Source organism: Somniosus microcephalus, chromosome 1 (assembly GCF_052327205.1).
Source record: "Somniosus microcephalus isolate GS21.2 chromosome 1, FLI_Smic_1.0, whole genome shotgun sequence".
Lineage (NCBI taxonomy): Eukaryota > Metazoa > Chordata > Chondrichthyes > Squaliformes > Somniosidae > Somniosus > Somniosus microcephalus.
Window position 1 is genome coordinate 374,656,433 of NC_140987.1, and position 13,537 is coordinate 374,669,969.

Below are 13,537 nucleotides of genomic sequence, written 5' to 3' on the forward strand. Positions count from 1 at the left end.
CCTCGCGAGGTCGGACACTGCGGATTGTGTGGCGCTGGCCGCCGAGGCCGACACAATTTACGCCGTCATGCAACAAAACTGCACCGCCACGAGGCATCCCGCCCAGAAGGGCCCCGCCCTGACGCCTCCACCATCCGGTTGGTGTTATTACCACGCCCGTTTCGGCCCGAAGGCCAGATGCTGCCGCCCTCCCTGCGGGTTCAAGCCTAAAGCAACGAAGAAACACCAGCACCAACAGCGCGACGGGAAGACCGAACCTAAAGTAGGCCCCACGGCCGCGATGGCGATTGGCGATTCCAGGAAGCTATTATATATCACCAATTCCATCTCAGGCCGGTGGTTCTTATGCGACACGGGAGCGCAGTGTAGTATCCTTCCCGCCTCGGTCCTCGACATCCGGGCTGGGAGGCGCGGTTGTCCCCTCCAAGCTGCCAACGGCGGTGCTATTCGTACATTCGGGAAACGGCAGGCCCAGGTGTGTTTCGGCGGTCAGCTCTTCCAATGGGAGTTTATCACCGCCAAAATTTCACAAGTGATCCTCAGCGCCAATTTTTTTATGCGCCAACAGCTTGTCGGTCGATTTAAAAAATTGTCGGCTGATCAATGCCGCCACGTCCAACTCCATCCCATGCCTTTGAGGTTCAGTCGCATCGCACACGGTCTCCTGCGCTTCGCCAACGTCCAACGAATTCACCCGCCTTCTCGGTGAATTTCCAGAGTTAACCAGGCCCACCTTTTCTGCCACGACCGCTAAGCATAGGGTGGAGCACCACATTCCAATGACCGGCTCCACAGTCTACGCACGGGCTCGGCGACTAGAACCCAGCAAACTCGCGGCCGCTAAGGCGGAGTTCACCGCAATGGAGCGGTTGGGGATTATTCGCCGGTCGAATAGTCCCTGGTCCTCGCCGCTCCATATCGTCCCTAAACCCGGCGGCGGTTGGCGGCCCTGCGGTGACTACCGATGGCTTAATGATGTCACAACTCTGGATAGGTACCCCATACCACACATCCAGGATTTCTCCGCGCATTTGGCAGGGAATTCGATCTTTTCCAAGGTTGACCTCGTCCGTGGGTACCATCAAGTACTTGTACACCCCCAGGACATTCCAAAGATAGCGGTTATTACCCCCTTCGGCCTATTTGAGTTCCTCCGAATGCCATTTGGGCTCAAAAATGCGGCACAGGCGTTCCAGCGCCTTATGGATTCGGTGCTGTGGGACCTTAAGTTTTTATTTGTGTATCTCGATAATATCCTGATCACCAGCACCACTAAAGAAGAACACCTCAGTCATCTGCGCACCCTCTTTCGCCGCCTCCATCAGCATGGCCTGATAATCAACCCAGCCAAATGCCAGTTTGGGCTGCAGCAGATGGACTTTTTGGGCCACTGCATCACTTCGGAGGGGGCACTGCCACTCCAGTCAAAGGTGGAGACGATCGCAGCATTTCCGCGGCCACAGTCCATCAAGGCCCTCCAGGAGTTCCTGGGTATGGTAAATTTTTACCGTCGTTTTGTTCCCAGGGCCGCGCAACTGATGCAACCGCTCTATGAGGCCCTCAGAGGAAAACCGGGAAAGGAACCCATGGTTTGGACGCCTGAGATGGATTGCACCTTCAGAGACACAAAGGCCGCTCTCGCAAACGCAACGATGTTGGCACACCCACTGCCTGGAGCCACCATCGCTCTTACGACCGACGCTTCTGATTACGCCATCGGAGCCGTGCAGGAGCAGTGGGTCAACTGCGCGTGGTAGCCACTGGCGAATTTTAGTCGCCAACTGCGCAGTAATGAGCGCAAGTGCAGCACGTTCGACAGGGAGTTGTTGGCGCTGTTTCTGGCTATCTGCCATTTTCATTTTCTTTTGGAAGGGCGCCACTTCACCGTGTTTGTGGACCACAAACCGCTGACTTTTGCTATGGCCAAGACTACCGAACCGTGGTTGGCTCGGCAGCAGCGACAACTCACCTTTATTTCAGAGTTTACCACCGACATCCGTCACGTGGCCGGCAAGGACAACGTGGTGGCTGATTGCCTCTCGCGGGCGTCCGTCCAGGCCATCCAGCTGGGAATAGATTATTCACACATGGCTGCCGACCAAGCAGCCGACCCAGAAACTCAGGCATTTTGTACCGACTCCTCCTGCCTCCAGCCAACAGATGTGCATTTCCACGCAGCGGTTACCTCCTTGCTCTGCGACATCTCCTTGGGGGATCCCCGCCCGATCGTTCCGGCTTCCTGGCATCGGAAAGTCTTTGACGCCATATACAGACTTTCACATCCCGGCATGAAGGCTTCTCAAAAGTTACTGGCATCCAAATTCGTCTGGAGAGGGATGCGCAAGGATGTCTGCGACTGGGCGAACACCTGCATCGTTTGCCAAAGAGCCAAAGGCAACATCATGTTAAAGCTCCCTTGGCCACCTTCGAAGTACCGGAACGCCGTTTCGACCACGTCAACGTCGACCTCGTTAGGACACTTCTGCCATCACAAGGTTTCACTCACCTACTGACCATGGTCGACCGCACTACAAGATGGCCAGAGGCAGTTCCTCTGATGTCCACTACCTCCACGGATGTCGCCAGGGCTTTTATTTCCTCATGGGTGGCACGGTTCGGCGTCCCATCAGATATTTCATCTGACCGCGGTCCACAATTCTCGTCCAAACTTTGGAACGCTGTAGCCTTAGGTTTGGACACCAAGCTCCATCGCACCACGGCCTACCACCCGCAGGCCAACGGGTTATGTGAGCGCTTTCATCGGTCGTTGAAGGCGTCGCTGAGAGCCAGCCTCCAGGGCACTGCATGGGTAGACAGGCTGCCTTGGGTTATGCTTGGTTTGTGTACGGCACCAAAGGAAGACCTGCAGTCATCTGCCACGGAACTGGTTTACGGTCAGCCACTTCGGGTGCCAGGCGAGTTCCTGCCGTCACCAACGAAGCCGTGGTCCACAGCCAACCAACTGGAAGCTCACCGGGAAGCAGCCCAAGTGTTCCAGCCAATTCCAACGTCACATCACGGTTTTCCAGCCTCCCACATCCTAATGGAGCTAATGCGGGCCAAGTTCATTTTTGTCCATCACGATGCCCATTGCAGTCCGCTCAGGCCTCCTTATACGGGCACTTTCCGAGTATTGCAGGTGGGTGCCAAGAGCTTTTTGGTCGACATTGGTGGCAAGCCCGACGACATTTCAATCGACCGCCTCAAGCCCGTGCACCTGGACCTCGAACAACCAGTCGAAACTGCACAGCCACCGCGTCGTGGTCGACCGCCCACTGCTACCACGCCTGACTGGATCGCTCCACCCACCCGTTCATCAACGGCCCAGCAAATTCCTCTCCGGGAATATAGGAGTCATTCAAACAGGCTTGTCCGACCTCCTCTTCGATTGACTTTTGTTATTAAAGACAATTCTGGGGGGGCGCATGTGGCAGAGCCACCACGGAACTCTTATACGAATGTATATAATTGCCTTTAAATCTGTATACTTTCGCTGTATGTAAATAGCGCAGTCTCTAAAGGGTTAAGACCGAACGCGATGACGCCATCACGTGGGTCACGTGATGTTCCCAACGGCGGGAAACGTGATGAGGTCATGACGTCGGACTGAGGGGCCTCCCCTTCTCAGCCCTCGTGGAGCCAGAATTAAGCAAGCACCTGTTGATTTGTTCTCCTGCGTTTTTGTTTGTTACTTCCACCAGTTTGCATTAAACATCGTTTTGGTTAGCTGATTGACTCGCTTTCAGTATTTTCATCAGGAATTTACCAATTCCTACAACATCAATTTAATCAACTTGATATCGACTCCACGCTTTGGGTGATTTCGGGAACAGCCAGCTACGACTCGAACCGTAGAAGGGAATTCAGACAATATTCGATCCATCATGGAGAAACTACTCAGACCCACCCGTCTCGACCTGGACCCAAATTCACTTACAGCTGCTAAGGTATGGAAACACTGGTATCGTACCTTTAGCAACTTTCTTGAGGAGTGTGGTGAGAATGTTCCTAACAAGTTACGAGTGCTTGCTAATTATGTACCCCTCATGTGTTTGATTATATCGAAGACTGTGTAGACTATGACGCCGCTATCCAAATACTACAGCAGCTATATGTCAAGTCCCCAAATGAAATTTTTGCTCATCATCTACTGGCCACAACTCGACAACAACCCGGGGAATCACTTGATGAATTCCTTCAGAAAGTTCGCAGGCTCAGCAAGGATTGTAATCGTAAAGCTGTTACAGCTGAGCAGTGCCAGGAGGAGTTAATTTGTGATTCCTTTATTAATGGGATTGCATCTCCCTTCATACGCCAGCATCTGTTAGAGAATAAAACCCTCAAGTTACAGGCTGCCTATGACCAGGCATGTTCTCTGGAATTAGCAAAGAAGAATGCAGATACCTATCTTTCACCACGTGCACGGGCTGCTGCTATCACTTTTAGTGACTCCTTCGATAGGCCTCGGGTGGAAGTCCTCACGGATGACGACTCCAACCTGACTGATGACAACCCTACCCTAGAAACCTACACTGATGACGACCCCGCCCTAGTGGCATCTTGGTAATCTGGAAGGAAGTGTTTCTTCTGTGGAGGTGTGTTCCATTATAGGAAATTTTGTCCTGCTCGTAACGCAACCTGCAATCATTGCAGCAAGAAAGGTCACTTTTCTAAGGTATGCCTGTCACGGGGCCGTGCATTCACGGGGCTGTTATGCTAGGGTTTTTGGTAGTGGACCCAAGCGCAGGAAACCTATCCAAGGACTCGAGACCGGGTAGAACTTGAAAGATGCTTCCTTGAGACTCGAGAACATAGAAACAGGGTAACACTCGAAAGGAGATTCACTTGAGACTTGAAAACACAGCGACATGATAACACTCGAAAGGATATACACTTGAGACTCGAAAACGCCAGAGACACAGCAAGAGCTATTACTTGCAGGCAGGCGAACCCAGGACTGAGCAAAGAGGACAGGAAACAAGAAGCTTAAATACAGGCCAGAGTGGTCACGTGACATAATTAATCAAATGAGACAAGAGACAAATACATTAACAACACACAGGTGAGGCCAGAGGCACAGAGAAACAAGACAAGGACAAAACTGAACAACTTTATTAACTAGCCTAATTACTCTGATGAGATCAATTACTCGAGAAACAGGTGAGGAGAGGGGCCCAGAAGGCACAGCAGCAGCGCACCGAAGCCTCAAAAACCGCCCTCAGGCGGCGAGCAGAGGGAAGTGCCGCTGAAGCCGTTACAGTACCCCCCCCTTTTAGGGACGGCACCTGACGTCCCATAAGCCTAAGATGATCCCAATTTTATTTATTTATTTATTATTATTATTTTTTTTTAATACTTTATTTTTTAGCGAGACTCAAGAATTAAACACAAAAAACACAGTGGGAGCTCGGGAGCGCTCAAGAGTTCAACAGCACAAAACACAGCAAAAGCCCAAATATTTGCCCAAGATAACTTGAGAGTTTATCTTGTGCAGGAGAGCTTGAAAGTTTAACTTGTCCAGGAGAGCTTGAGAGTGTATCTTGTCCAGGAGAGCTCGAAAGTTTAACTTGTCCAGGAGAACTTGAGAGTTTATCTTGTCCAGGACAGCTCGAAAATTTAACTTGTCCAGGAGAACTTGAGAGTTTATCTTGTCCAGGACAGCTCGAAAATTTAACTTGTCCAGGAGAACGCGAAAGTTTCTTATCTAGGAGTGCTCGAAAGTTTCTTATCCAGGGGAGCTCGAGAACTTAACTTGCCCAGGGGAACTTGAGAATATCTTATCCAGTAGAGCTCGAAAGTTTCTTATCCAGGGGAGCTCGAAAGTTTATCGATACCAAAGCCGAAAAGTTCGAGAGTTTATTTTGTCCAGGAGAGCTCGAGAGTTTATTTTGTCCCGGAGAGCTCGAAAGTCTACTTAAATTGCCCAGGAGAACTGGAAAACTCCTTCTCTTCTTTCTTTTCTTTACTCCTTATCTTGTCCAGGAGAGCTCGAAAATCAAACTTGTCCAGGAGAACTCAAAAGTTTATCTTGCCCAGGAGTGCTCGAAAGTTTATCTTGTCCCAACCAGGAGGGTAGCAAACACAGCGGGGGTCCTCTTCCTAGGAGACTCTAAAATTATACACAAAGACACAGCGGGGAGTCTTCTTCCTAGGAGACCAAATATTTGCCCAAGAGAGCTCGAGAGTTTAACACAACGAAGGCCCAGGAAGCTTGAAAGTTGACTTGAGAATTTAACAATGAAGGCCCAGGAAACTTGAGAGTTCACTTGGGAGTCTAACACAGTAGAAGCCCAGGATGCTTGAAAGTTAACTAGAAAGTTAGCACAATGAAAGTCCAGGAAACTTGAAAGTTCACTCGAGAGTTTAACACAATGAGGGCCAGGAGACTTGAGAGTTCACTCGAAAATTTAACACTATGAAGGCCCAGGAAACTTGAAAATTGACTTGAAAGTTTAACACAACGGGAGGCCCAGGAAACTTGAAAGTTGACTCGAAAATCTAACACTATGAAGGCCAACAGGAGGCCTGAGAGTTCACTTGGGGGTCTAACACAGTAGAGGCCCAGGAAGCTTGAGAGTTGAATTGAAAATTTAACAATGAAGGCCCAGGAAACTTGAGAGTTCACTTGGGAGTCTAACACTGCGAAGGCCCAGGAATCTTGAAAGTTGACTTGAAAATATAACACAACGAAGGCCCAGGAGACTTAAGAGTTCACTCGAAAATTTAACAACGAAGGCCCAGGAAACTTGAAAGTTCACTTGAGAATTTAACACAGGAGACTTGAAAGTTCACTTGAAAATTTAACACTGTGGGGGTCTTCTTCCTAGGAGACTCAAAAATGAAACACAGACACAGCGGGGAGTCTTCTTCCTAGGAGACCAAATATTTGCCCAAGAGAGCTCGAAAATTAACTTTAGAGTTTCAAACCTTGGCTGGTTGGTTTCTGCTGGGTCCATGTATGGCTCAGTCCTACTGTCACGGGGCCGTGCATTTACAGGGCCGTTATGCTCGGGTTTTTGGTAGTGGACCCAAGCGCAGGAAACCTATCCAAGGACTCGAGACCCGGTAGAACTTGAAAGATGCTTCCTTGAGACTCGAGAACATAGAAACAGGGTAACACTCGAAAGGAGATTCACTTGAGACTCGAAAACACAGCGACATGATAACACTCGAAAGGATATACACTTGAGACTCGAAAACGCCAGAGACACAGCAAGAGCTGTTACTTGCAGGCAGGTGAACCCAGGACTGAGCAAAGAGGACAGGAAACAGGAAGCTTAAATACAGGCCAGAGTGGGCACGTGACATAATTAATCAAATGAGACAGGAGACAAATACATTAACAACACACAGGTGAGGCCAGAGGCACAGAGAAACAAGACAAGGACAAAACTGAACAACTTTATTAACTAGCCTAATTACTCTGATGAGATCAATTACTCGAGAAACAGGTGAGGAGAGGGGCCCAGAAGGCACAGCAGCAGCGCACTGAAGCCTCAAAAACCGCCCTCAGGTGGCGAGCAGAGGGAAGTGCCGCTGAAGCCATTACAATGCCAGTCAAGAGCCACAGTTAGTAAGAAAGGCCACTTTTCTAAGTCCTGTTAGTTTTGCAGCTACTATCTATAAAACTGCTCCTCCCCCAAGAGACACTACTAAGGTTACAGCTGCAATCTATAAAACTGCTCCTCCCCCAAGAACCACGACTAAAGTTACAGCTGTCGAGGGTAAAATTGCCCCTCCTCCCATCACAGCTGTTTTTCCCTAAGTCTGTCCCATGCAGCCACGAAGGTTTCGGTAAATGGACACATTTTGAGTGCACTAATCGACTCATGCAGCTCTGACAGCCTCATTAGTGAGTGGGCTGTCAGTAAATTAAAACTGCGTATTTACCCCTTGGACAGGGAAATTGCAATGGCTCTGACGACACTTGACCACCAATTCTTCCAGCTTTTGTCTTTTCGACCTTATTCTCAATGGCGCACTTATTTCTCCACCCGGCTCGGGGTGCTCAAGAACCTATGCAGTGATGTGCTCCTGGGACAGGATTTCCAGAAACAACACAAAAGACTCACTTTCGAGTTTGGAGGGTCAAAGCCGGAGCTTACTATTTCCAAAGTACCGGTTTGTGCGCTTTCGGCGGCTTCGCTCAATGAGCCCTCCTTGTTTGCCAATCTTTCCCCCCGATGTAAGCCCATAGTCACTAAATCATGACGTTTCAGCCAAGATGATCAATCCTTTATCGAGGCAGAAATCTCTCGCTTTCTAGCTGACGGTATCATTGAGCCATGTTCATCTTCCTGGCGGGCTCAAGTCGTCGTTGTTAAAAATCTTCTGAAACATCACAAGAAACATCTTTGCATTGATTACTCGCAAACTATTAACCAGAATACCGACCTGGATGCCTACCCACTACCATGCATTGATGACATAGTCAATAACCTTGCCAACTACAAGGTATTTTCAACTTTTGATTTAAAGAGGGCATATCATCAAGTACCGTTAAAGGACTCTGACAAAATGTATATGGCCTTTACATAGATACATAGATACATAGATACATAGAAGATAGGAGCAGGAGTAGGCCATTCGGCCCTTCGAGCCTGCTCCGCCATTCAATGAGATCATGGCTGATCATCCAAATTCAGTACCCGGTCCCTGCCTTCTCCCCATATCCCTTGATCCCTTTAGCCTTAAGAAATATATCCAACTCTTTCTTGAATATACTTAATGAACTGGCCTCCACCGCCCCCTGTGGCAGAAAATTCCACAGGTCCACCACTCTCTGGGTGAAGAAATTCCTCCTCATTTCGGTCCTAAATGGCTTACCCCTTATCCTTAGACTATGACCCCTGGTTCTGGACTCCCCGGCCATCAGAAACATCCTTCCTGCATCGAGTCTGTCCAGGCCTGACAGAATTTTATAGGTTTCGATGAGATCCCCTCTCAATCTTCTAAACTCCAGTGAGTATAAGCCCAATCGACCCAATCTCTCCTCATACGTCATTCCTGCCATCCCAGGTATCAGCCTGGTGAATCTTCGCTGCACTCCATCCATGGCAAGAACATCCTTCCTCAGGTAAGGCGACCAAAACTGCACACAATACTCAAGGTGTGGTCTCACCAAGGCCCTGTACAACTGTAGCAAGACATCCTTGTTCTTGTACTCGAACCCTCTTGCTACGAAGGCCAACATACCATTTGCCTTCTTAACCGCCTGCTGCACCTGCATGCTTACCTTCAGCGACTGGTGTACAAGAACATCCAGGTCTCTTTGCACTTCCCCTTCTCCCAAACTATTACCATTCAAATAATAATCTGCCTTCCTGTTTTTGCCACCAAAGTGGATAACCTCACATTTATCCACATTATAGTGCATTTGCCATGTTTCTGCCCAATCACCCAACCTGTCCAAATCGTGCTGGAGTTTCACGACATCCTCCTCACAGCATACCCTCCCCCCCAGCTTTGTGTCATCTGCAAATTTGGAGATATTACATCCAATTCCCTCGTCCAGATCATTAATATATATTGTGAACAGCTGGGGTCCTAGGACCGATCCTTGCGGTACCCCACTAGTCACTGCCTGCCACTCGGAAAACGACCCGTTAATTCCAACTCTTTGCTTTCTGTCCGCCAACCAGTTCTCTATCCAAGTCAATACCTTGCCCCCAATCCCATGTGCCTTAATTTTGCACGCTAATCTCTTATGTGGGACCTTATCGAAAGCCTTCTGAAAGTCCAAATACACCACATCCACTGGCTCTCCCTTATCTATTTTACCAGTTACATCCTCAAAAAATTCCAGTAGATTAGTCAAGCATGATTTACCTTTTGTAAATCCATGTTGACTTTGTCCGATCCGGTCATTGCTTTCCAAGTGCTCTGCTATTACATCTTTTATAATGGACTCTAGCATTTTCCCCACTATCGATGTCAAGCTTACCAGTCTATAATTCCCCGCCTTTTCTCTACCACCTTTTTTGAATAGTGGGGTAACATTAGCTACCCGCCAATCCATGGGTACCGTTCCAGAGTCTATCGAGTTCTGGAAGATGACCAGCAATGCATCTACTATTTCTAGGGCCACTTCCTTAAGTACCCTGGGATGTAGATTATCAGGCCCTGGGGATTTATCGGCCTTCAGTCCCATCAATTTTCCAAACACCATTTCCCTACAAATACTGATTTCTTTCAGTTCCACCCTTTCATCAAACCCTATGTTCCCCAGCATCTCTGGGAGGTTATTTGTGTCCTCCTTTGTGAAGACAGAACCAAAATATGTATTTAGTTGGTCTGCCATTTCTTTGTTCCCCATTATAAATTCCCCCGATTCTGACTGCAAGGGACCTACGCTTGACTTCAACAATCTTTTTCTCTTCACATATCTATAAAAGCTTTTACAGTCAGTTTTTATGTTCTCTGCATGCTTATTCTCATATTCTATTTTCCCTTTCTTAATTAATCCCTTTGTCCTCCTTTGTTGAATCCTAAACTGCTCCCAATCCTCAGGATTATTGCTTTTTCTGGCCAATTTATACGTCCTCTCCTTGGACCTTTTGCTATCCCTAATTTCCCTTGTTAGCCACGGTTGGGTCACCTTTTTTGTTTTATTTTTATGCCAACCTGGGATGAACAAATTCTGTAGTTCATCCATTCGGTCTTTGAATGTTTGCCATTGCCTATCCACCGTCAACCCTTTGAGTGCCATTCCCCAATCAATCCTACCCAACTCGCTCCTCCGACCATCATAGTTTCCTTTATTTAAATTGAGGACCCTAGTCTCCGAGTCAACTACTTCATTCTCCATCTTAATGAAGAATTCGATCATATTATGATCGCTCCGACCCAAGGGGCCTCTTACAACAAGATTGCTAATTAATCCTTTCTCGTTACATAATACCCAGTCTAAGATGGCCTGATCTCTGGTTGGTTCCTCGACATATTGGTCCAGGAAACCATCCCGTAAACACTCCAGGAATTCCTCCTCCACAGTATTGTTACTCATTTGGTTGGCCCAATCTATATGTAGATTAAAGTCACCCATGATGACTGCTGTGCCCTTATTGCACGCTTCTTTAATTTCTCTTTGAATGCCATCCCCAACCTCCGCCTTACTGTTTGGAGGTCTATAAACCACTCCCACTAACGTTTTTTTCCCCTTAGTATTTCTCAATTCTACCCATACAGATTCCACCTCATCAGAGCTAATATCCTTCATTACAATTGTGTTAATCCCTTCTTTAACCAGTAATGCTACCCCACCTCCCTTTCCTTTTTGCCTATCTTTCCTGAATATCGAATACCCCTGGATGTTGAGTTCCCAGTCCTGGCCTTCCTTGAGCCACGTTTCCGTAATCCCAACCAAATCATATTTGTTTACTTCTATTTGCGCAGCCAATTCATCCACCTTATTAAAAATGCTCCTTGCATTAAGACACAAAGCCTTCAGGCTTGTTTTTTTAACGCTCTTAGACCTATTAGAATTATTATTTACTGTGGCCATGTTTGATTTAAACCATGAGGCTAATTGTCGGCTTTACCAGTTTTGTCGCCTTCCATTTGGGGTCACCAATGGGGTGGCCATCTTTCAACGGGCAATGGATAGCCTAGTCAAACAGGAGAACTTAACGGACACTTTTCCATATCTGGATAATATCACCATTGCTGGTCATGACCAGAAGGAGCATGATGCCAACCTCCAGAAATTTTTTGACATTCTCCATCTTCGCAACTTAACCTTAAATGAGTCCAAATCTGTGAAATCAGTACCATCAGTCAACATCCTTGGCTACTGGGTGGGCAACGGTGTCATCAAACCGGATCTGGAGCGACTTCGTCCGCTTCAGGAGCTCCCTCCCCCTACGAATCTCGGCTCTCTTCGTCGGGCACTTGGCATGTTCACCTATTATGCAAAATGGATACCCCACTTCTCCGACAAGATCCAGCCCCTGCTTCACGCAAAGTCATTTCCATTGGAGGCAACGGCTATTTCACTTTCAAGCTCCTCAAGCGACAACTAGAAAAAGCCACGCTTCGTTCCATTGATGAAAATCTTCCTTTCGTGGTCGAGTGCGATGCATCGGATGTGGCGATCTCTGCTACCTTGAATCAAGGTGGTCAACCCGTTGCATTTCTGTCCAGAACTTTGCAGGGTAGCGAGCTCCATTATCCTCCTGTCGAGAAGGAGGCTACGGCCATCATCAAAGCCGTACGTAAATGGAGTCATTTTCTCGCTCGTCACCATTTCACACTTATAACCGATCAGTGCTCCGTGGCCTTTATGCTGGAAAACCGGAAATGCACTAAGATCAAGAATAACAAAATACAACTCTGGAGGATGGAATTGGCTGCCTTTGGATACATCATACATTATCGACCCGGCAAAGAGAATGTGGCCCCGGATACCCTCACGCGGGCATTCTGCTCTTCTATATCAACTTCGACACTGGCGGATCTTCATCCTGACTTATGCCATCTTGGCGTTACCCGTATGTTGCACTTTGTGTGATCTAAAAATCTCCCATTTTCTACAGAAGATGTGAAAAGAACGTACTCCTCCTGTAGAATTTGTGCAGAATTAAAACCGCAATTCTTCCATCCATCGGATGGCTCGCTCATACACGCTATGCAGCCTATGCAGCGACTCAGCATTGACTTTAAAGGGCCATTGCCTTCCTCAACGCAAAACACCTACTTACTGACTATGGTGAATATTCACGCTTTCCCTTTGCTTTCCCCTGTCCCAATATACTTACTTCCACAGTGATCAAATGCCTTGATCAAGTCTTTTCCCTTTGCGGTACGGCCAATTTCATCCACTTTGATCGGGGTCCCTCCTTCATGTCAAGCAAATCCAAAAGGTATCTCTCCCAACGGGGAATCGCCACAAGTAAAACGAAACCGTACCATCCCATCGGTAACGGACAGGTTGAGAGATACCATGCTATCATTTGGAACACTGTTCGTCTTGCGCTGAGGTCACGCAACCTACCAGACCAGCAGTGGGAATCTATGCTCCCTGACGTGTTGCATTCCATCAGGACTTTCCTTTCTACATCTACCAATGTCACACCTCATGAGCAATTCTTCAGCTTCCAGCGTCGCTCCACCGATGGGACGTCCCTACCGTCATGGTTGGCAACTCCCGGCCCCGTGCTGCTCCGAAGATTCGTCCAGTCTTCTAAAAACGATCCCCTTGTCGACGAGGTAGAACTCACGGACGTTAACACCATGTACGCGCACGTGCGGTACCCTGATGGCCGGGAGTCCACCGTTTCACTCCGGGACCTGGCTCCCTGTCCGGCCGGTTCCACAGACCCAACTGATAGAGGGACCCACAGGGATGATGCCGACACTCTGCGCTCCCCCGAAGATGACGCCCTACCTGGGACATGGAAAGATCTGCCAGCTGCCCCATCAGATCCACTCAGAGAGCTGAGCGCTCCCCGTGGGATGGCCACCCGAGGCCAGGACGCCAGTCAATCCCTGGCTATCCAACAGGATGAACCCAGAGTCATGATCTCCCCAGCCTCCCTTG

General features: G+C 48.4%; 1 pseudogene; it reads left to right on the forward strand.

Moving 5' to 3' along the window:
* Positions 1 to 2,830: 2,830 nt before the first annotated feature.
* Positions 2,831 to 13,537, forward strand: part of LOC147125014 (uncharacterized) — a 51,926-nt pseudogene continuing 41,219 nt past the window's right edge.